Source organism: Calonectris borealis, chromosome 6 (assembly GCF_964195595.1).
Source record: "Calonectris borealis chromosome 6, bCalBor7.hap1.2, whole genome shotgun sequence".
Taxonomy (NCBI): domain Eukaryota; kingdom Metazoa; phylum Chordata; class Aves; order Procellariiformes; family Procellariidae; genus Calonectris; species Calonectris borealis.
Genome location: NC_134317.1, coordinates 3,189,126 through 3,212,571, shown reverse-complemented (window position 1 = coordinate 3,212,571; position 23,446 = coordinate 3,189,126). Strand labels below are relative to the sequence as shown.

Here is a 23,446-nt window from a genome sequence, read left to right as displayed (position 1 = left end):
CACTTTAGTATATAGTGGGAAGAGAAAATGAGCCTTGCTCTAGGGTGCTGGAAATCAAATAGTTAATAGTGCAAGAAATCTTTATAGCCCTCTTGTAAATCTTGCTCAGTTAAAGGGAACATAGCAATTTTAGATCAGCTGTCCCAGGAAATCAACACTGGTTTTAAATGTGTGCAAACTGAAAACAATCTATGCCAGAACTTTTTGTGCTAATGCCAGCTAAAAAGAAAAAAAGAAAGGAAAAAATCAAATTGATAGGCTTCAAAGTTGATAATTGTGCTTAAGTGCTATGCCTGTAAATCAATGAATAACTTTTCTATTGATATAACAATTACTGTATATAAATGTACATATAGTGCCTTTGCAATAACACAAAATACCTGAATTGCTTGCTAAACTTGCAGCATTGCAGTACTAAAATACAACCTGATGCAACGTATTGCCATTTGGCTTAACCTGAGATGATTCCATGAATGCCAAATAACATAATGCTAAGGATATTCAAAATTCATGCAAAACATGATGTCAGTATGTGTGACCTAAACTCCAGAGTAGCATAATGTGTTAAATTATCTTGCTATAGTTCCAAAAAGCTTCATGGATTAAGTTTTTAAAAAGTGCTGCTCTATAACAGTGGGAAATAAAAAAACAAATTTAAATTCTACCTCTTCAGCTTTCTGGTTTACCTTAGCTTCTCAAAACTCCCGTATCTCAAACTGTCTTTATAGTGTGACAGTCCCTGCCTGTGTCTGTAGTCATTCTGGGCAGAGAAAATCTTTGCTCTGAAGGTGTGTTGGATCTACTTCTTGGTATGACTCTTCACACCTAGCTGCATACATGGCAGTCTCCAAGTCGTCTTCTATTGCTGATGGCACAAAAATTTGAAAGCGGAGAGTAAAACAAACTTATATTCCTTTTTGCTGGTTTTACGTGTTAGTCTTCTCTATTCATAAATGGCATCTGGAAAGCATGCTACAAAAACGCATTTCTATCAAGCATATTGGCAAAATTTATACAGAGATGCTAAATAGTCTGCAGTTAGTAAAGTTCAGGAGCGTGGGGTTCAAAGAGTTTAGAAAACCAATGTGAAATCTGACTGCTTAGACTTGTGCTCTTTAATTCCTGTACATAAATTTAGTGTTTTCATCTTTGCGACCTGTGCTGCAAGGGCCCAGGCTACCATTCAGTGTACAATTGCCACAATTTTAGAGTTTGCTATGGGATTTGTATTTGGACTAAGACAATGAATAAAATTGATAAAGCAGAAAGGATAGTTTACCCTGTGCTGTCAAATTAACTCTGCCGCAAAATGACTTGGTTACATCAAGTGGGAAGAAATACTGATGTAAAATATTTTGGTACATAGGGATAACAATAGTTCTTGATGATAATATCATGAACGTTAGGGTAGAGTATTATTTCTGTGCAGGTGAATTCATACTTAAAGAAAAACCTTGGTTTAAACTGCTTGTTTTTATCTGCTGTCTAAAATACTTGAAGGTGCTGAAGTACAAACTTTTTTTACCCTACTGTATTTACCATAGTGTTCTTAGTTGGGCTGACCTACAGCAGTTACGGACAACTGATTTGACTGTTTCCATTTACTACAGTTTCGTGTATGGTTTAGGATAAATTCTTACCTTGAGTAAATTTACACTGCTTTGTAGCGAAGCCCTGGTATGCAAGATGAGGATCTAGCTGCATGAGTAGATTCTTAATTTTGGTAGTTCAGCAGAGGACATGTTTATAGTTCAAAAAATAAATAATTCAGAAGACTCTATCTGGTTTGTGTTGACTATTTGGAACTCTACTTAAAAATTACTAATTCAGTAATTTCACTTAGTAGCAGCTAACTATTACCTACGTGAACTTTTACAGCATTACAACTTTCTTAGTAATGTTCATATTCTGTGTCGTGGCTTAGTTAGGCATTTCATATTATAACAACACATTTGGAGGCTAATTTTAATAGTACTTGTGTTGGCTCTTTGAAAGTACATCAGGCTTTCTTTCTAAATCTCCTCTGAGACTCTGGTTTTGTGTAAGGTGAGTCACTTTTTCTAGCACCAAAACTTTAGATGAGACAGATGTTACTGGAGGTATTCAAGAACATAACCCTCAAAAAGATTGTAGCTGCTGGAGTTGAGGGGAGACTTGAACATTGTTATTCGTTCCTGCTAACACAGAATGTCAAGAAGAGTATAATGACGTATTCCCCATTTAATATATTATGAGGCTACTAGAAACTTTGGATGATGCCATAGAGCCGAAAACTTTCAGCTGTTTAAAATCTTATGACTAACGATTGGTGTGTTAAACTAGCCACATTAGGTTGCACAGATCTCAGTTCGTTGAGAATTAAAGGCATTCTTAATTGTTTTTCAGGCTATCTTGATATTATTAAGAAATTATTGAATTATTAAGAAATAATTCCTGTTGCCCAAACTTTAAATGTTTCCATCTGTTCTCTAAAATTCAGCAGTAGCTAAAATAGGTATTTCCTAATGCACTAGTGCACATTGCCATTTTACATGATAGCTTAATTTTGTCTTTATATATGACCATGTTTTGTTGACGTCTTCTTACACTAAGATGAGACTGCAAGTCTTTAGTTCCTCAAGTGAAGGTCCTGTTCATCACGCTTGTTGATCATCTTGCTAATCCAAAGCAAGGGTGAAAGTAGAATTTTACACGGTTATTTTAGGTCCCAACTTTTGTTTAGGTGTCTTTGCCACATGTTTCCACATTCACACGTTCAAAAAAGCTGACCAAAAATTTCTCCATTGGCGTAGCTACATACCGCCATCCCCTGAAGGATATTTTTAAAATCTAATCAAATTCTTTGTGGATGCAATTACTTTTAACCATGGGTGCAGGCAGTTGTCAGATCAGGCAGTCCAAATAGTTGGACCTAGTATGTCAGGCTTATTATGTGTCAGACCAAGGCCACTGAGCACCACTTCCAAAAGTTTGGGAAGTGTGCTCTCAACAGCTGTCAAATTTAAAGCAAGCTTGCATTAAGATGAAGATGCGCTTTGGTCCTTAGGCTTCAGCTCAGCGCTGTTAGTATCTCAGCGCTTGGTTTGAATAGAAATCTTTTTATCTACCAGATTAGTAGTTGCCAGGGGATCTGATTGTCCCATCAATTTCAATCTAGCGTAATTCAGTAGGAATTTAAAGTTTTTCTCCTTGAACGGATGTCTCGTACTCTCTTTGGGAAATGAATTCTGTCATCTGGAAGCTCCCATTAACTCCTTCCTACCAGCCGCCATACCTTTGAATTAGAGAGGTTTGCAAGTACAGAAGAGGAAACAAAAGCCTCAGGGGTCAGAAACTTTTTCTTATATTAAGCCTAAATCCAGATAGTGTAAAAACATGCTAAGAATGAAGGAACTGGAGCACTTAGCTTGTGGTTTCTGTGAAGGAAAAAATCCAGTCATTAAATTAGACTAGTTGACACTGTGTAATTCACTGTTCTTAGATCCATACAAAATTGTAAGGCTATACTGCTATTACACTTACATTTTTTCATTATTAAATTAAAATAACTTGCAAAGTAATTACATGTGTTTAACTTCTTGTTAATGACTGGAGGCCTTAAACAATTTAAGTCTTTTGCATTGTATATTAGAAGTTTCTGTGGCTTGAAAGGGGTTTTTTTTGGTGGTAGAGAAAATTTTACATACAATTTTGTAATAAAAAACCAAACTTACGTGTAACCAAGTTGTCTGTTGATTATGACTAGAAGTCTTGTTCTTGGATCCTTTTTCTCTGTCTGCTCTGCGGATGTGAAAAGCTCGCTAAGGTGAAGCTAGCAAAATTCATTTGTTAGCTGCTGTAACGCATAGAACACTTTTCTTGATCTCTGTGTGAGAACATTAATACAGCCATTCATTAAATTGCTTCCCAAAAAAACATTTTAGAAGCAAGAAACCTAACACACTTTATATTTTGAATTTATGTTGTAGATTTTGGAATCTAACAAACTTAGAGAAAGGAGTTAAATCTGTGATTTTTTTTTTTTAAAGGATTTGTTGTTGTTGTTGCAATAGCTTTCTGTCTTTAATCCTTCAACATATATTTGTGTATTTAACTTTAAAAAATCTGTTTTTTACCTACTCCTATTGTTGATTTACTGTCAAACGCCTTGGCAACTTTAAATGCTTGGTTTTACTGTCCCCTCTTTTTCTTGTCTAATAATGCTTATAGAGCAGATGTGGGATAAAAAATTGCATCTAGGTTTGTGGAATTGTTGAGGGGGGGAGTGTATTTTCATGGGGGGGTTGCTAAGGCAATTCTTTCTCATTTTGTTTTCATTCTCTTTCCCCGGAAGCTATTTGGTTATCTCAGTAAACCAAAGGGATAGTAAATTTATGATGCTGTGTAATAAGTTTTTTCTGAAAAATTATTACAAGTTTCTAATGACGTGATGTTTCCTCTGTTTTTTCACTTGCAGTTTGACTAGCTGACACTTTGTCATACATTGGCACCTTTAACTTTTAGCTTGGGAACCCAACTTGTTCTTTCTTGTTGGTGAATTGCTCAGAGTAAAAACAACATGATATTTTATCAGATAAAAATTATCACTTCTGTTTTGCATAATAAAGTGTGCAAACCAGACCAATAAACCAGTTACATGCCTCTGTCCACTCATTATTCTTGAGCCTGCATAATTCTGTATTGCAAAGTACTGCATTAAAATAGGAATTGGAAGATATTAAACTTTTTATTTGTAGCGATCTGCAAATCGAAAAAAGTTAAAAACCAGTCAAACAGCTGGTTTTGAGTGCAAAGGTATCAGCAGCCATTTATGTGATGGTCTGGGAATTGCTCTTTTTTTCCCTGTGATTAAGAACAGTGTTGCAAAGGTTCTTACTGCCTCCCTGGTAGCTTTACACCACCTCTCTCTGTGTTGCAAACGCTGAGTACACACTTGAGTATCTTTGTTGGAATATCGAACTAAGTATCAGAATCTAATTAACTTACCGCTATCGGATGACTGTTATGATCAACTTGCTGTAGGATATGTTTAATGTAATGCTTTGTCTATGTCAGCTGTAGCTAATACTGCAATCATCGCCACTGAATCGATTTATATTTTTTTCCAATTACAAGCCACTGCAATGAGACAGCCTGCCAGCAGGCGAGGGTAGCCTGGTGTGGCAGAAAACACCACTGATGCCCGAGTCCCAAGGCAGCCCTTCCTGCTACCTCCCTAAAACTCTCACATTAGGACTTACAACCTCGCAGCTCGCTGAATACAGCAGGACAGCATCCTGCTGTAGGAAATAGGCTGGTTTTGGTCATCCTGATTTTTGGGACGTCAGGAAGTCCGACCAGTGACCCAGGCTGAGTCTGCCAGCGAGACCGTTGTGGATTGCTTGGTCATTTGCTTGGAAATACTCTCTCACGTGGCTGAAATCTTACCTCTAGGGACGGGGTTCTTAATGTTCACGGGGAGATGGATGTGCTTCCAGCCGCAGGAAGGCAGGGGGACTGCTGAGGTCCAGCCTGCTTCTAGAGAGAAGAGTTCCTTAGTGCCAGCCTGGAAGGAAGCAAGGAATAGGTAGGGATTAGGAGAACTGTCCTCATTCTTGCTTTACATGCACAAACTACCAGCTTAGGTATTTGTCTATTTTTAGGTTTTTTAACTGAAAAAGTCTTATGTGACTAGAAATGCTTCCATATCCATCACTTGCTTAAACTAGCCTATGACCATGCCCATCAGCGATGTTCTCCGCCAGCTGCAGCTCTCTCTAGTTAGCTCTAGTCATCAGCAGGAAGGTGCGTGCTTTCCTTAGTATGCTTCTCTAAACTAGGTGAGGGCTGAGGAAGTACACTGGGACAAGTTTTCCCCTGATGAAGCTCCACAGAGAGATACTAAAGAAATGGAGAATCATATGTGGGGGATGAGTAGCAAGAGAGAGTGAGTTCAGCTGGTATCAGGGTGAGATGTCTTACCTTGTTTAGGAGAGGACTTGAGCAGGAGATGAGGAAGAGTTTCAGGACTGTACTAAAGACAGGTTGTCTACTTGATCTGTGTGGTGGATTAGGTCCAAGAGCAAAAGTGTGGCGAGAACAGGAAAAGGTGGAGGAGCGAGAGGAGTTCTTGGTGAGAGTGCAGGAACCAGCTTTCCGGCAAAAGCCCTGAAGGTATCACAGCTGCTTCTGCCAGAGGGGAAGGAGGGGAGACATGCAAGAGGATTTGTGCTTTACTCCTATGTCAGAAACAAACTAGAGGAACTGAGGTCTACCCACCAAGCTCGATGAGTTCTCTAGACATCCCTTCATCGCATGCTTGAGAGCATGGGTTTTGTGGCCTGTCCAACACGACGTTCTCTGAGTCAGAAGCTGAAAGGATTCTGGCAGGTTTGCAGTGCTGACTGCTGACTTGCTCTGCGGAAACCTTTCTGAGGGCAGTCCAGAGTTTGCACTTTTACGAATGGCTTTCTCGTGGACCTGAGGGTGTTTCTGTGCGCTGCAGTCGTAGGCTATTGTCAAATCACTTTTCTATGGATAAAAAGTTAAAAATTTTTGCTTTAGTAATAATCAGATTAAAATTATGTTTTCCTCCTGCCAGCTTTCTGTGCCTTTTTATTTGATTCTTGGATTAGGAATTTTTTAATTTTGTATAATTATATAATGTGCATACTGTATATTTATATAAAATATTATCTAGATAGTAATGCTTTTAGATTTCAGTATGGATTGGTGTTCAAAATGTGGTTTCAGGGAAAATTTGGCTCTGTCAAATTCTGCAGCAAGGATAATTATTTTTATGATCACAGCAGTGGCCAGAACAATACATGATGTATGTACCAATAATTGGCCAAGATCACCATAAAGCTTCCAAATTAGTAAATACATCAAGACATTGTGAGGTCTTAGATATGTTTATATATTAACTATTGTCTGAGGCATTTTTCTCATCTCTGGCCTTTTCACAAACTCAAGGCTTCAGAAAACCTTGCAACAAAGAAGTGAGTTTTATTAGCCTTTTAAGAGGATGGGTACTTCCCTCCCCCCCACCCCCAATGACATTTGGTACGTTTGTCATTAAAGCAGCTTAATATTATTTCACGTGTCTGTTTGGCCTTAATGCTACTGGCAGCAAGTGATATATATTTCTAAAAATCAGAGGAATGTTTGATGATTTACTACCATGGTACTCAGAAATACCTTAAAAACAGACTATAAAATCTATTGAAACTTTCTGAAAAATCATTTGATCCTAGGCTAAATTTTTAGAGAATTTTGATCTCTATCTATGAATAAATAAGATGGATATTTTTAAAATTATCAAACAGATTCAAATAGTAGGGCATTTTATATAAATATAGACTCAGTAATGATCCAATGTGAATTATGTTAAACTCAGTGGGAAACCATCTATTAACCTTAGCAAGAATAGAATTAGAATTCTAGAAACTGAATTCTGCTTTAGGAGTCCTGTGTCAGGGGATTATTAAAATACCGTCCTGATACTTTATGAATGAATTGGACAATTAGTAGTACTAATTAGTAGCAACGTCAGTTTGAACGAATTACTTGGGGGAAGTGCAATGATGAATATTCCTCGATGGTGAAGGAGGCGGCCTTCAGCAGGCGGCATGGTACGTGCTGGGTAGTGAAATGAAATTCCTTCGCTACCTAAATTTATTTTGAACTTTCTCAGCCTTTCCAGTTTCAGGCAGGATACTTGCTGTAGTGCATGCTGTCCAGGCTTTTCTGTAGCATGACAACATTTAACACCTTGTAAGGCGCTACGGAGATACTAAGTAATGAGATCTGTGTGTCTGATGACTTTGGTTATCATTTTACTGGGAGATTAATACCCTCTAGCCATAGAGGGATGATAGAAGCAAAGAATATGAAAAGTGTGAGTGCTACGGTGATGAAGTTGGTCACATCACTAAATAAGCAAAGAGTAAAATTCAACATGTTAAATTGGCTCTGCAGTCAGTGGTGGCGAAAGCTATTCCCTGACCTTTCTTAAGTTAATTCCTCTTTTAAAAGTTTAGTGATGAGAGGATTGTGAAGCAACAACCTTTTTTTTTTTCCTCCCTTCTTTTTTTTCTTAGCTTGTTTAAGAGTTTCCAGTTATCTCATACTGGATCAGTAACAATGAAAAAAAATTTATATGTAGTGGTGTTCAGGTACTTGGGTGGGGTGATTCCTTTCTATGTGAACTTCAGATGTACAATGTAGTATTTCAGATTTAGGAGAAAATGGATTTCTCTGCCACCAGCATTGGTTGTAGCCTCAGTCCAGACCAGAAGAAAATTGATGCAAAGAGTCTGTGCTGGCCACCAGTCATTGAGTCCTCCTCCTGTCAACTGCCATGGCAGCGTTGAGCCTACATGAGAGTTGAAAATAATCAAGATTTGCCAGTTATGGAGAATTGTGCCAAGAATTTATAAATAAGAAATAACACAGTTTAGAAAAGTTTATGTTACTTTCTTTTTGGAGGATTTAATTTTAAACAATGGCATAATGTCATGTCTGAAAGAAGACACTTTATTATGTGATGATAAAGTATCATGAGGCAAAAATATAAACTGTTAGTGTGCTTGCTGCATTAAATTTCTTCTTTCCTAATGAGTTCGAGGCTTGGGGCAAGAGATTCATCTTAAAGTCCAGGTATCCTTTTCTTCTGCTCCTTATGCTGTTGGTATATTTATTCAAGTATTTGTACAGTGCTTCAGCTGCTTACACCATGTTCTTAGAGGAACGGAAAAGCTTACAATCTTGATGTCAACACAAATATATAAAATAATCTGAATCAGAATATAGAAATGAACATATTCTGGTGAGGTGAGTTAGCTCTTGCCTATGAAAGAAGTGTTCCAGCAGGGTGGGGAAGCACACGAGCAGCAGGAGGAAAGTGGTTCAGCTGTCTTCAGGATAGCATTTGTGCCTCATCTGTATCTATTTACATTAATGTAAATAGAATGCATATAAGAATTGTTATTGGCCTTTAGGCAGCTTGTAAATATGCTTTTGAGACTCTGTTTCTGCAAGTCGTATACATTACAAAGTACAGGAGAGGTTAAAAGTCATAATCCAGGACTATTGACCCCACTGTCAAACTCTCTTTATTAGTTTCCCATGTCAAGATACGATGCAACAGACGAACGAAGCCGTGTACAAATTCTTTATTTTCATGTGTGGGGAAAAAAAGAGGGACTGTGTGCATTTGCTGATAGTGGAAACAACATTCCTATCAAAAGAAAAAGATTTTTTTTTTTTTTAAAGAGTATGACTATTACTGAGTTTTGTCATGGATCTTTCTTCAGCCGAGTTTGCAGTTGGTCCGGTGGGAACCCCTGGGGTGGGAAGACAATTGTTTCTCTCTTCTGTTGGGGTTATTTTATCAAATCTGTTGACTTGTGGGTATTTATATTTTGTATGTTAAGGCTTTGTTAGCCACAGAAATCAAGAAGAAAATAGATTAACATTGTCCTCTCCTCATTAGAAGGGCTCTTGTACTGATAGCTGGCTCTTAACGCACCTTTTGAAATACCACTGTGTTTCAGGTAGAGACAACTACAGGAAGAAATTCAGTTATTTGTTAGTTTACACTAGTAATGACTAAATAAATTTTTTTACTAATTCATTCTTTTGTACTTCTAACAACATTTGTTTAGGAAAAAAAGGAGGGGAAAAGACAAATTGGTATTATACAGAACTAAAATTATTTGTTTATCATCTCAGTTCTCATCAGTTTCACAGTTATCTCTGTATTAAATTAAAGATCAGTGAAGGAGAAAAGTAGATTACATTTCCATTGTGAGCTAGAAAATAGAAATGCATGTACAACAGGTATGCAAAGTAGCTAATGGAAATAAATCACAAGTTTTTTAAATGCTGTGTTACAGATGAATGAAAATAATTTTTAAATTATTCATTAATTTTTAATTGTAAGATGTTTTCACAATACCAAAATAAATTGGAATGCATGATTATTTGAGAGAACCTTTAGTTTCCATACCTTGCAGGTCCAAATCTTGAGTATTAACTTCATCAAAATATCAAGAACAAGGAAGCAGAAAACATATTACTGTTTAATGTACAAAATACAGGCAAATGCTTGCCATAGCAACCAGCAGTTAGGTAAGACGAGTGCTATGGTACATGGGCCTGCACTGTGCTTACCTCTTTATTACCCAGGCTTGTACATGGGAGTGATTTTCTTTATAGTCGGAAACTGATCTATTTGTCAATTTGATTGTTTTCGTTCAGTTTTTAAATTGCCAGGTGAAGATTGCATGTATGCTGTTTCTGAATAGCAGCGTGCACCTTTCCTGTCAAAACCAAGGCTTATTTTATAAAATAAAAGTCTTTTCATGGCTGTAAGGTACACTATTAGTATTTGTCACTTTCTTTATGGAAGTATCAGATGTGCAGGATTTACAGGATTGAGACTATTGACTAAATTGATGTCTGATTTTTTTTCTCCTCTTGCAAATTAAAACTCCATTTCTTTTTTTTTTAGCCTGTAACTGGAGACAAAAAAAATAGATAGTATCCCTTCTTACATCTTCTTTGTTCAAAGCTACATCCACTCAAATGACACTGTTGCCAAATCTGTGAAAAATGTTGGTATGTTAGCCTTATAGCTATGTATCACATACGTAAAAAAAATATGTTAGTATGTTAGCCTTATAGCTATATATCACGTAAGTAAAACAAATGTGTTAGTATGTTAGCCTTATAGCCATAGCTAATTTTTAAATTAGCTTCTCTGAAAGACCTGCCTGTTGTTATTTTATTTCTTTTAGCTTTAATGTTTTTCACTTGGTGTATTGTGTTGTTAGGCAGTTAAAATGCATTTTTGAAGTTATATTAATATGGCCAACTTGTTGTCATACAAGAGAACAGTACACTTGGAAAAGGCCATATGTTCATGCAAAGGTAGTCTTGGAAGGTAGGATATTTGCTTCTTGTTTTCTTCTGTCATCTGTTATGTTTTAACTTTATTTTCTGCAGATACTGTGCCTAGCAAATATTCAGATAATAGATGTGAATTCTAATCAGTAAGGAACCAAGATTATTATTTCCAACAGCTTTATGATTACTTTAGTCAGGTACTCAAACCAGATTTTTTTTTAGACATGCCTCCCTGCTCTGTGGTATTATAACAGTTAAAATTTAGAGTTGGGATCATACATTTTGAATATGTAAACAGCTAAATATTACTTGTATTTAAACAGTGAAGTATACTGAGGTCCTCCTATGAAAACAGGAGATGAGAAGATATTTTCAATACTGCAGTACTCTAAAATAAAATAAATGAGCAAACATATTGAATTTCCCAAAGCACTTTGGTCTGGCATGAGCCAAATTCACTGCTGCTCTTTCCACTTCGAGTTACTCATTCCTGTACACGTGCCACTCCTTCCTAAGCGTCTAGTCCAGCACAAGCATTCCTCCAGCCACACAGATTAGGGAACCGATCTAGGTTAAGACTAATCCAGCAGAAATACACAAATCGGCTCCCTTATCTGATTCACTGGACCAGTGTTAGCCTCTGCGGAGGAGAGGGAGCAACGCCAAACCGTAGCGCCTGGCCTGGAGCAGGAGGAGCCTTTTAGCAGAGGGTTGAGTTCTGCCCTCTAACCTGAGTAAGGGGCTACACGTAGGGGATTTCCTCCTCGAGAAGGGTCCCAGGAAAATGAAGAAGTAAGGAAAAAATCTGGTGTCCCCATAGTTTTCAAGCTTTCTGCTAAGGAGCTAACAGAGCCCTGGTTTAAGCCAGGTCTTCTGGATTGATCGAGGTTCCAGGTCTACATTGAGGAAACCTGAAAAACCTGTGATCCCTGTAGTTAGTCCAAGCATAATCATGCAAAGATATTTGCACCAACTTTTTATGCTGGTTATAAGAATAAAATTAAATACGAGGCTCTGGTTAAGCTGAGTTCATGATTCTCCATGACATGTTCAAGTCACAGAATTAGTTGTAGCTGTGTTTGTTTTAGGTGAAAAATCTACAAGGCATTTTAGGGAAGAATGCTACAAGTCTAAAATCTATTTTCAATGGTATCTAAGCTACTTTTTTTAATGTTAATTATATATATGTGTATGTGTGTGAGTGTATATATAGAGAGAGGTGTGCATATAGATTAGATATAAATAAACAAAACTGGGCATCTTTTTTACAGTTTTGGTTCTCTGAAGTTTTATGGTAGATCTTCTCAAAAATATCTCATTAAAAAGTCCTTTTGTCCATTCTCCAGCTGTGTGGGCTCTATTTCTATAGCCTTAAATTCTGTGGAAGTGTAAAGCAGTGGAGGATATAGCCAGAGTTGGACCCAATCCTTGGACAGTAGGGTATTCTTCTGATTTTGCGTTTACGGTCAATGAAGAGAGAGAGATCCTTCTAGAGGGCATTTCAGAATACAGCTGTATTTAGGATCAGATTAGATTAATTTATTTTAAATCACCCTTTGGACTCTACCTTTCTTCACTGACTACTGAGACCACCTAGGTAAACTCACCAGTTTTGTTCAATGTTTGCTTTTCTGAATGCGCCTATGGTTTTTGTGTAGTGAAGCAGTCTGTTAGAGAAGATGTGCAGTCTACGTGAAGCGCAGATAACTTGTCTTTCTGCAAATCTTGTTTTAGTACAACATGTATTTTATTGCAGGAAGAGGTGGCTTTATCACAACAAAACAGACAAAGAAACAAAAAGACTTGGAAGAAACGGCACTTCTCTAATTCTTTCCAAAAGTTCAGAGACCCACCAAAACCTGGTGGATTACCTCCACCAGTCTTCCTAATTTGAGGTAAGTGAATTTTCTCTTTGCCAGTCTTTCTCTTCCTATCACATATATATGGCTAGTAAACACAGTGATTTCAAAGTTTAAAGTTGTTTCTTCTATTTTCTTTGATATGTCAGAAAATAATGCTGGGCTTCCAGTAGGTTGGTGTTATAGGCAATGTTGTTTACGTGGTGGTAATGTAGTGTCACCACTAGAAATTAATGATACCGTGTTTATTTTTAGTATTATGGCAGATGATGCATTTACTAAATACCATTTTGTGTGACTTTTCCACTTAACAAAATAAAAATAGCAATTATTGAAAATAAAATCAGACAAAATCAGACCAGATGCTTGTAAACAGGTCTCTAAACTTTGGCCATTTTTTTCTAGCATGGATCCCATGGCTCTCATTTGAAATATACTCTTTTGGAGGAGTGTTTTTCAGTTATGCTACAGGGTAAATGGGAAGAGTAACCTGAGAAACAGCCAATAATCAAGTTGATTGGTTTAGAAGAAATAAATTTAAAACCTACCTGAAGAAAAAGGAGAACTGGCTGACTGCCATTCTCTTTCACTACTCATTTGTGACAGCATACAATTGAAAAGTTATTGAGTTTGTTTCCGTTACTGGAAGATCATTTTTTGGCATTTTTCGTTTTTTCGTATGAGAAGTAGAGTATCTTTAATTTCAGATACATCAAATACCATAGTTGTAAGAATATTGTATGTATCTTAAGAGATTAGATGGGGACAGGATTTTTTTAATCTGTTAGCACAGACTTGTTATGTAAATAGAAAGCTCACAAAGCGAATGAGACAGCACATGCACTGAAAAAACAGATGTCTCTTCCCCAGAAATACATTCACCATTAGATTCCTGCAACTTGGTGAGAACTCATTGGGAAGTTTATTGTTATGGATATGTATGCAGTCGGAAAATAAACATATTGTAGTCACTGTGTAAGTCCTGTACTTATCTCTGAACGATAAAAATAAACTGGTCTTTTCACGCATGGTGCAGTGCTGTTCAATAACAGCTAGGACAGTCTGTGACAATCACCTTCTTACATTAAATAGCAGACTTCAAAAGTATATGTGCTTTTTTCAATGTCAAGTGTCCATTTTTTAATTGAAAAAAAAATCCTCTGCCGTTTTTTTACAAATGCTTATTTTTAATCCCTTATCACAAAAACTGGTAGTTCCTAATAGAGAAAGAAAGATAGGAAGGCTGGTTAAAAGGAGAATGAAAACAAGACTTTCAGGAGGGGAAAAGCAATGCAGAGCCTATTGAATTAGCCACAAAAATTCCCTTGGCTTGCCATATAGGAGCCTTTTGATTATCACCGGTAGTCTATGCTCAGTATTTATAAAACTGTATTCTGTAGCTGGTCATTTGTCTCTGTGGTGCTAGTATTTTGGTGCTAGTAAGTTTGTAAATGGCATATGCATAATTAAGGTAATGTCTGTTTTTTTCAGCAGAAACTGTAATTACGTCTTTGCTTACACGTTTCCATTTCCGTATATTCAGTACAGACAATTTGTGTCATTAATTTATTGTTACTGTTTTATTTAGATATTATAAGTTAAAAATCAGGTTATTTATTTGAATTCATTTTAATAAAGCTTTTCTGTAGATTTCTTGAGGCTTTTATTAGAAGCTTCTTTTACTGATGCTACTTCAATCTTTAGTACTATCCACATGACCTAGTTATTTTAAGCCCTCATATGACTTTAGGTTTCATTCTTGGGCTATTTCATCCATCTATTGAAATTGTTTCCAGTAAATTAGTTTTATAGTGTTTGCTGTGATTAGCATTATATGCTCAAGGGAAGTTCTTCATAAAAATGTCTCTTATCAATACCTTTCAATGTGTTTAAACATTAATAAATAATTTTATCTGAAAAATGTAATATCCATAGTGAAATTACGATCTAAAATACGTTTGTATGCAAATTCTTTAATGGTAGGTTATATCATCTTTCTATTTGTTTTGTTACTGTAAAGATAAGCTATGTTGTGAAGCCATGGATTCTTATTTATCTATAATTTTATGAATAACCTACGTAAAAATGTTCATTCTTTGAAATATTTCATGCAGCTTCTATACAGCGGAAACAAGTTAAAATTTTCTGTCATTTCTACAATTGAAGAAGAAATTCTGATGTTTAAATCATGCCATTTATATGTTAGATTTTAAGATTTAGAATTTCTGGAGTAATTTAGAAAACATTGACATTCAGTTTCTTGATAAACTGAAGCTAGTAGCTAAGGCCCATTAGTAAGAGCCCAACCTTGTGAGTCCTGTGGATGCTTCGCAGGAGAAAGCTCAGTGTGTCTCGAACTCCATGAGATTTGTATCATTCTCCTTTCATAGCATGTCTGACTTTCTTGTGAGTAACCTTTACTGCAGCTCTGTCCATTGAATATCCTGATTCTTCACCTGCTAAAATGCAGTATTTTTTTTCAGTCATATATATTCAGTATTTAGAGCCCTATGACTCCTTGCATTTATAAACTCACAGCTTTGTTCAACAAAGTTGTTTAACCCTTTCAGCTAAGGGCAAGAGGCTTTATTTTACTAATAGCAGTAATATTAATTTTGTTGTTATGCATGTTTTATTATTTTTTTTATTTTAATCATTTTAATAATATCTATGGACTGGATGTATCTTGTTAGTATTCTAGATACATAAAAACATTCAGTATTAAGAACAGATAAGCCCTGTAATGTTCAAAAGCATTATAGTGCTTAAACATGGAAGCTGTCTAGTGCCTCAGTCTTTAAGAAAATCCTAAACATACATTCATAATTTTATAGGGGCGTAATTTTCAAAGTGATATTGGCTGGGGAAGAACTTTAGCAAGTTAATAATTTTTCTTCTAAGTAGTTTGCGTATGAAAAAACTGTTCGCTGAAAGGCTCTACTAGGTTGGTAAATGCAGTCTGAAACAACCAAGACTCTTTGGTACCCATTTTTACAAAATGCTGTGCCCCAATTTTGCCCTTAAATTGGGAAGATGCTAATCAACTGATAACTCAGTTAAATTAGTGGTACTAATAAAGTCAATACAAGCCAAACAGCAGGTCATCACCAAGAAAGCAAAAAGGGTTTGCTTATAAGCTTCACTAAGATATTTTAATAATCATAATAAATACTGTATTTGGTAGTTGCAGCCAACGTACTTTATGTGACTTATGTGCTTATACCCTGTTTGTTTGGCTTATCTGAAATTTTTCCTTCACGTTTTCTATCAACGGGTTTTCTGTTAGGGGAGAAGGCTTTAACAACAACAAAGACCTTTACTGCGATGACAAATGGCTTTAAAAGAGATTCCAAATATGTGATCTGTAAATCAGAACAAATTAATTAGACTTTGTGTAGGATTCAAAAAGCATTGATTGGCTATGTTGCATCTATTTTAATCGCAGATTTATTTTAAAAAAAAGTAAAATCCCCAATAATTCTGAATTTGTTAAATGTGTGTTTCTAATCCCCAGCTGTGCCCTTACTGAGTCCTCAGGCTTTCAGGTATAACATTTTAAAGGCCTACATTAACTCTTTTGGATCTGCCTTTAACCTAATGAGGTCCAATCCATTTCACCTCTACAAGAACTAAGTCCTGCAAAGACTGCTAACTCCTTTCAGTGACAGAGAAATTGAAACTGGCACAATCAAAGCCTAACTAACTCTGAGCCAGTGGAGGACTGCAGTACATTTTGGTGGTGATTCTGAAGGAAATGGCTCAATAACAGGCAGATGTTATGGAATAACTCAGGTCCTCTTTCAGCTGGGGGTTCACCAGTACCTGTGTACCTGTGGAAAGACTAATTTAATAGCTCATCAACAATACTGGTGGAACCTTTTACATAACCAAGGCCATTTGCAGTATCATAACTCTTTAAAGCCTAGACTTATTGCCTTTGTAGTTGAAGGTTTTTAGCAACTCACGTTGTCTGAAGAAGTGACCTTTTTTGTATGCATACTAGTTCCATCATAAAAATCTATATGCTCATTTTTATAGAAATCTACTCACTCTTCTGGAGAGTGAACCACCATAATGTAGTAAAAGGTATCTTCTTTTTCATCAGTTCCAGTCAGAACCATCCTACCCTTCTTTAAAAGCAAGTATTATTACAGTTTATACTACAAAGTAATTGGATAAGGGCTTACAAAGCAATCAAGAAAAGTGAAATAAAAACATTTGGCTCATTCTTTAATTTAAATAATGCAACTGTCTCAACAGATGTAACGTGGGGTGCAAGAGTTCCTCAGATGAGGGCTGTAGTAAGACAAGGAGCCAGCCTCAATGGATGTAGGCCATTATCGAGATCTAAACAGGAGACTATCTAAAACAAAGCTGAAAGTGCATCAAGAATTTTAGAAGCCTAAAGATCCCCAAGGTAACTAGAAGCAAGACCATGAGGAGTAATGTAGGTAAGTATTCAAAAGTAAATTAATGCATTTATTAAGCTGAGAAACTTCGGATTTTATTTTGATAGTTTTATGCTGTGGTAGTAAAGCTTGTTACAAAATGAATTCCAAGTAGTATAATAGAAAAGATTTGAGCCAATGTTAAAAAAGAATTAAACAGAAGAATAGCAGACATCTTCAGCCATTTAATGGTGCTGAAGTAGAAAAGTAAACAATTTAGCAATTCATATCTTTGTACAAGATAGACAGTGCACCCATACATGGACCTTTTTGATACCAGAACAAAGAAGAAACAAGCATTTTTGACCTAGATTTAACAGATTGTATTGAAACAGCATATGAAGCACAGTATTTTAATGGTAAGAAAATTACCGTTTTGTGACAGTGTGATTCATATGGAGTATTAGTCATAATTGGGAGTAATATATTTTGACATAATTAAACAATAGAACTCCAGTTATCTGTATCAGAAAATATGCAGCACCATTCTTGACCTAGATTATATTATAGTAGCAAAGTGTAGCTGCCTTGCCCTGAGATGAAGCCAGAACTTTACAGTAAAATGTAAAATGAAATGCTCTTATTCTTATACATTTTCATAATCAAAATATAAGGTTATATCATGTCAACAACCAGCAGATGGAGAAAAAGAACGTCCTAGGAAGCTCAAAGAACACGCTAGGAAACTGAGCTATAAATACCAGGCTAATTCCATAGCTTTTAAGATTTCTCCAAAGCTTTTTTAAATCCCTCCAGAAAAGTCTGAAGAGATCCCTAATCTGAAGTGCCCCAGTTGAAGAAATGTGTACATTTTTATTTTTAACTAAAATTATGTTAATCTACAGTAGATTGTTTGGACATCTTCGTGAGTCAATGTAGTGTCTGTACTATATTTGCTGCATCAAAAAAAGGTTTTTAAACATATTGGTACATTTTCATTCTTATCAGTACTTTCTTCTTCAGAGAAAATACAAGATTCTGTCTGATCATCTCTGAACCTATATGAATAGTATTCCTACAGAATACTTGATGTTCACAACTCATTTTGAATTTCTGTTTTTGAGAGACCTGTCCCTTTCAGTAGAGAGAGCTAACAGAAGAGCAATCTTCTTAGGTAGGATTTTATTAAAATTTGGAAGATCTTTTGATTTTTTTTTTTCCCATTGTATTTGTAAATTGTACCTATGGAACCTAACATTGTGGCTATATTTAGAAATATTTGGTTTTCTGGCTTCCATACTTAATATTCTAAATTCTTGAAGGCAGGCTTTCAGATTTCATGGCATTCCAAGGAGGATGTTATTCTTCTGTTGTAATTGAATTTGGTGAAGCTACGATGTGAACAGGTTCTAAGACAAGTGTCTGTAGGAGAACCTGGATTGTGAGATAAGTGAATTGTTGAGTGTATAAGTGAAGGGATTCTTTTCTCCATAATGTTGGATGAAAAGATGTATACAGTTGTATTACTGAAGCACTGTGTAATGTTTCCTGTTGAAGTTAGTAAAAGGAGTAGCTGGGGATGTCATGAGACAGAATTATCATGTAACCATAGAGTGATATTGATTGGAAGGGATATCTGGAGGTCACACAGAACAGCTGAGGTTGGAAGAGACCATCTGGAGGTCATCTTGTCCAACCCTGCTGGTCAAGCAAGGTCACCTAGAGCAGGTTGCCCAGGATCATGTCCAGACAGTTTTTGAGTATGTTCTTGGATGGAGACTCCACTGCCTCTCCAGGCAACCTGTGCCAGTGCTCCGTCACCCTCACAGTAAAAAAAGTGTTTCCTGGTGTTCGGACAGAACCTCTTGTGTTTCTGTCTGTGCCCGTTACCTCTTGTCCTGTTACTGGACACCACTGAAAAGAGTGTGGCCCCATCTTCTTTGCACCCTTCTTTCAGGTGTTCATACGCACTGCGAAGATCCCCCCAGAGACTTAGTTTTCCTAATACGTATTCAAAACTTTCCATGTTGCACATGTCTGCTGCTTGTCCTTTAACTGTGGACGTCAGAGGAGATTCTGGCTCCGTCTTCTCCTTAACCACATATTATTGAAGACAGCAGTAAGATCTCCCCTAAACCTTCTCTTCTTGAGCTTCTTCTTCCATAAGGATCTCTTCACTCCTTAAAAATGTCTCTTACTTTCTGCACTCACGTTTTGCTTGAAAATCATAGAATCGTTTAGGTTGGAAAAGACCTCTGAGATCATCAAGTCCAACCATTAACCTAGCACTGCCAAGTCCACCACTAAACCATGTCCCTAAGCACCACATCTACACGTCTTTTAAATACTTCCAGGGATGGTGACTCAACCACTTCCCTGGGCAGCCTGTTCCAATACTTGACAACCCTTTTAGTGAAGAAATTTTTCCTAATATCCAATCTAAACCTCACCTGGTGCAACTTGAGGCCATTTCCTCTTGTCCTTGTTACATGGCAGAAGAGCCTGACACCCACTTCCTTTCAGGTAGTTGTAGAGAGCGATGAGGTCTCCCCTCAGCCTCCTCTTCTCCAGGCTAAACACCCCCAGTTCCCTCAGCCGCTCCTCATAAGACTTGTTCTCCAGACCCTTCACCAGCTTCGTTGCCCTCCTCTGGACACGCTCCAGCACCTCAATGTCCTTCTTGTAGTGAGGGGCCCAGAACTGAACACAGTATTCGAGGTGCGGCCTCACCAGTGCTGAAAATGCATTAAAAATAATACCTTTTTCAGAAACTTCTGAGTTTCCATTGCATGTTCCCTCTATAAGAGGAAGAGGGAGAGCTTGGAAAAAAAAAAATCACAAATCTTCATTCCTAGAGCACTGGAAATTTTTACAATGTGTAGTACCAGTGTCTGACACAAGACTCGGTATGTGTTCATTGTCAGTAAGACCTTAGGTGGAATGTATTTTGCAGTACTGGACACTGCCCTTTAAAGAAAATCTGTATTAGCCAGAAGAAGGCAAAGCAGAGCAACAAGCTATGACAGATTTAGACAGCAGGACTGTTAAAGAACAGCTGAAAGGATTGGATTTGTTTATTCTAGGAAAAAAGAGAACGCTGTAGGATGGGCATAAAGCTTTAAAAAGATAAGAGGTTTTTATAAAAGCAATGGTGGCAGTTGCTCTCTAGATTTTTGGAAAAAAAAAAAAAGGCAATGTGAATTTGCACAAAGGGTAATTTAGGATAGATGTAAAGAGAAAACAGTCCAAGCTTTTTTGTTTTACCTCATATCTGACTGCAAATATGGATGAAAAACTGGTATATTTTACCTATAACTGTCATAATGCGTAAAGAAGCAGCTTTCAGGGACAATCTTGGTAATTTTGACCTTCCTCCACTGGCAGTGGGCTGAGCAGATTGCTCTCCTGAGATCCCTCTTCAGATCCTCAGTTTCTGTAATTCTGTCAACTTAATTGTGGCATTAGCTTTGTTTTGTTTCCCTGCAAACTTTTTCTGTTACTGATAATATATTTCAGTTTAAGGTAAGTGGTATTTAAAGTCTTTATGTGTGGCAGTTTTCATTACAAAAAAATGAACCAAAGGACCTTTTTCTTAAATTAAATGCTTTGAAAAGCTCTTATTTAAAATGGAGTGAAATTCAGGTTCAGCAATCTTTGGAAGTTTGCCACTGATTTCCTTGAATTCAGATTTCCATTGAGATGGTAGGCTGAAGAGTAACATAAGAAATAAATACATGCAAAAGAAATGTGGGAAGCTCTCGTACCTGTCTGTAGCTTGAATTCGTATTTCTTAGATTTTTCTGCCAAGAGTTTATGGCATTTGTTCATGACACTAATGGCTTTGTTTATGGAGTTTTTTTTGTGACATAATATATTTGTGTTACTAAATGAATTTCTTTTGATCAAGCTTTAAATACGTTGTGATGAAGAGCTGACTAAATGATTCTTTGCCTACGTTTTTTCCAATAGCTCACTTTTTGGAGCATGGTGCCAGAACATGCTAAATATCTGTGTTATGTCCCTACCGTCTGCATTTCCAGAGACATTTTTCAAGCCTATTCAGAGAATAAAAGACTGTTTGAGCTTTAAGTTAGTATCTGGCACAACACATTGTCCTTCAATTGGGATGAAGTACTGTGTTTTCTCGGTTCTCATCTTTTTTGGAGCTTTGTTCTTAAACTCTTGATGTACCGCATCCTTAAAGGATGTTTTAATTTCTGGGTGCCTGTGGTCCTGCTCTCATTTTTCTTCTCTCTGCTCTGACGAGCTGGTGGAATTCTCTTATGCTTGTCAAGCTTGAATGTGATTCACCTTTTTGTTTAGTTCCTTCTGAAGAGAATCAAACCTTTTTTGTCTAGCTTAGCATATGTACAGTCTGTTGCACGTGCAGTAAAATCGGGTTTTATAGTGCGTCAAGTGAGCAAAGCCATGGACACCTGGCAGAACAGAGTTGAGCATCATTACCAGGTACCATCTTGCTCTACATTAAATCTAACAATGTTGTGTTTGGATGGCAAAACACCTCCAAGAAGAGTTCCACAACCCATGTACTGAAGTAAAGAATAGAATGCTTTTTATTATCATAAAACAAATGTTTCATTTTCTACGAGCTAGACTGCAGTCTTCACAGTTTATTGGACAATGAAATTTATCATTATTAAGGTGTCAGTGCGAATACGTCTGATAATTGTCATATAAAAATTCAACCCAAAAATACACAGACACTATCATTTAGGTACTCATTTTGCTCATTTTAGTAGGCTAAAAATACCTTGGCTTGCTTAAAAGTAAATCTCTGAGTGAAGGGAATGGAACAGCCACACAGGAAAAAGGTTTTTCACTCATGAAGCACGAAATCCTACTTGAAACAAGTGGCATGCGTACAGTCGAGAACTTTATCATCTTTGTTCCTGGAATAGAGATTAAACTTTAGTAGAGTAGATTTTTTAAAAATAAGTTGTACATTAGCATTTTCTTAAATATTAGATTATTTTTTTCTGTGCTCATGACGTTTTATGGAAATGAAGCGTGTACAAAATAAGAACTGGAAACAGGTATTTATTTCAGAGTTTCAAAGGGGAAATAATATTCTAAGAAACCTCTCTTATTAAGTGTTTATAAATATGAAGAAATAATTAAGAATCAATTAATATTGAAAACTTAACATCGTAAGTGGACTGTAATAATTTACTGTTGCTTATCTTCTGTTTCAACTGATTCTTTGTTTTTCAGCTTGGAATGAACAAGATGAACATATCCACCTTCAATCTAATGCTTAATGAGGAAAAAGGTCAGGCTTTTTTTTAATCCTGTGCCCTACTGTTAATTAGTATATTAAAAAGTACTTTACATTTGCATTACTTATTTCATATATCTTAAATAACAAACCAAATGTGAATTTTTAATTTGAGGGTGTGGAAGATTATTTTTAAATTGAATGGTATATTCATGGAACAGCTGACTCAGACCAGTGTAAGTAGAAAAAGAAGCTATAGAAGGAAAGGTCATGTACACAAATCTTCATAGAGATTTATTTTAAAATTATTAAACTTACAGTTAATGGACCTCTTCTATATCAAGAAAGAAATATTTGTCATAATTTTCATGGAGTGAAAGCATTTAAAAGGATTAAAATCCCCCACTTTTTTTTTTAAATATCCTTGAACTTCTGAGTGCTGTTTTAGAAAACAGAGTGAACTGTCTGTCTCTTAAATAAAACAGCAGGGCCAAATTCTCCAAATACTTACACATTCAATTAGTATATCACTGAAAGACAGTGAGTAATAATCTACTAATGCTAGAGATTCATCTATCATATTGTACAGATTTGTAGCATACCAGATTTCAAGAGGCAGCCGAAGCTCTCAAGCACTATTACATTTATGCCAGATAAGGCTGTAGAGTTTGCATTAAGGTATCTGAATAGCTGATTTTTATGTTATCATATTTTTTTAATATCTTAAGAGTATTTTCATGAGAGAAATTGCTGAATAGAGGTACATAATTCAGTAAACAATTTAAAAAATAGCACTTGGAGAAAAAATTCCCTGTGTCTAAAAATAGAATAGTCATGTGACTTATTACTTTGGCACAAAAGCATAATTTACAGGTTTAATTTGCAAGCCTACTATGTTTTTGACATTCTCTTGCACAGAAACTGAATCTGAATTATTCAAATAATTTAAATATTGCTGTGTCCTGAACTCCAGGTGTCTAATACAAAGGAGGTTTATATAGTTTATTGAGGCCTCTGCATTTAAGATGTGGGAGTGTGATTTTCATTTTTTACCATTTATTGCTTAATTTTTG

The 23,446-nt window shown here is 36.3% G+C and overlaps 1 protein-coding gene across 13 annotated transcripts in view; it reads left to right on the top strand.

Moving 5' to 3' along the window:
* Positions 1 to 23,446, top strand: part of MBD5 (methyl-CpG binding domain protein 5) — a 152,327-nt gene that overhangs the window by 66,375 nt on the left and 62,506 nt on the right. For 11 of the 13 annotated variants that reach the window (XR_012674035.1, XR_012674034.1, XR_012674033.1 and 8 more), the window contains exons 3-5: positions 12,647 to 12,785; positions 17,010 to 17,200; positions 22,370 to 22,427. The gene's annotated coding sequence lies outside the window, so the exon portion shown is untranslated. Of the gene's footprint in view, positions 1 to 12,646; positions 12,786 to 17,009; positions 17,201 to 18,160; positions 18,312 to 22,369; positions 22,428 to 23,446 lie in introns of all 13 variants that reach the window. The other 2 variants (XM_075152687.1, XM_075152688.1) reach the window with 2 other exon arrangements.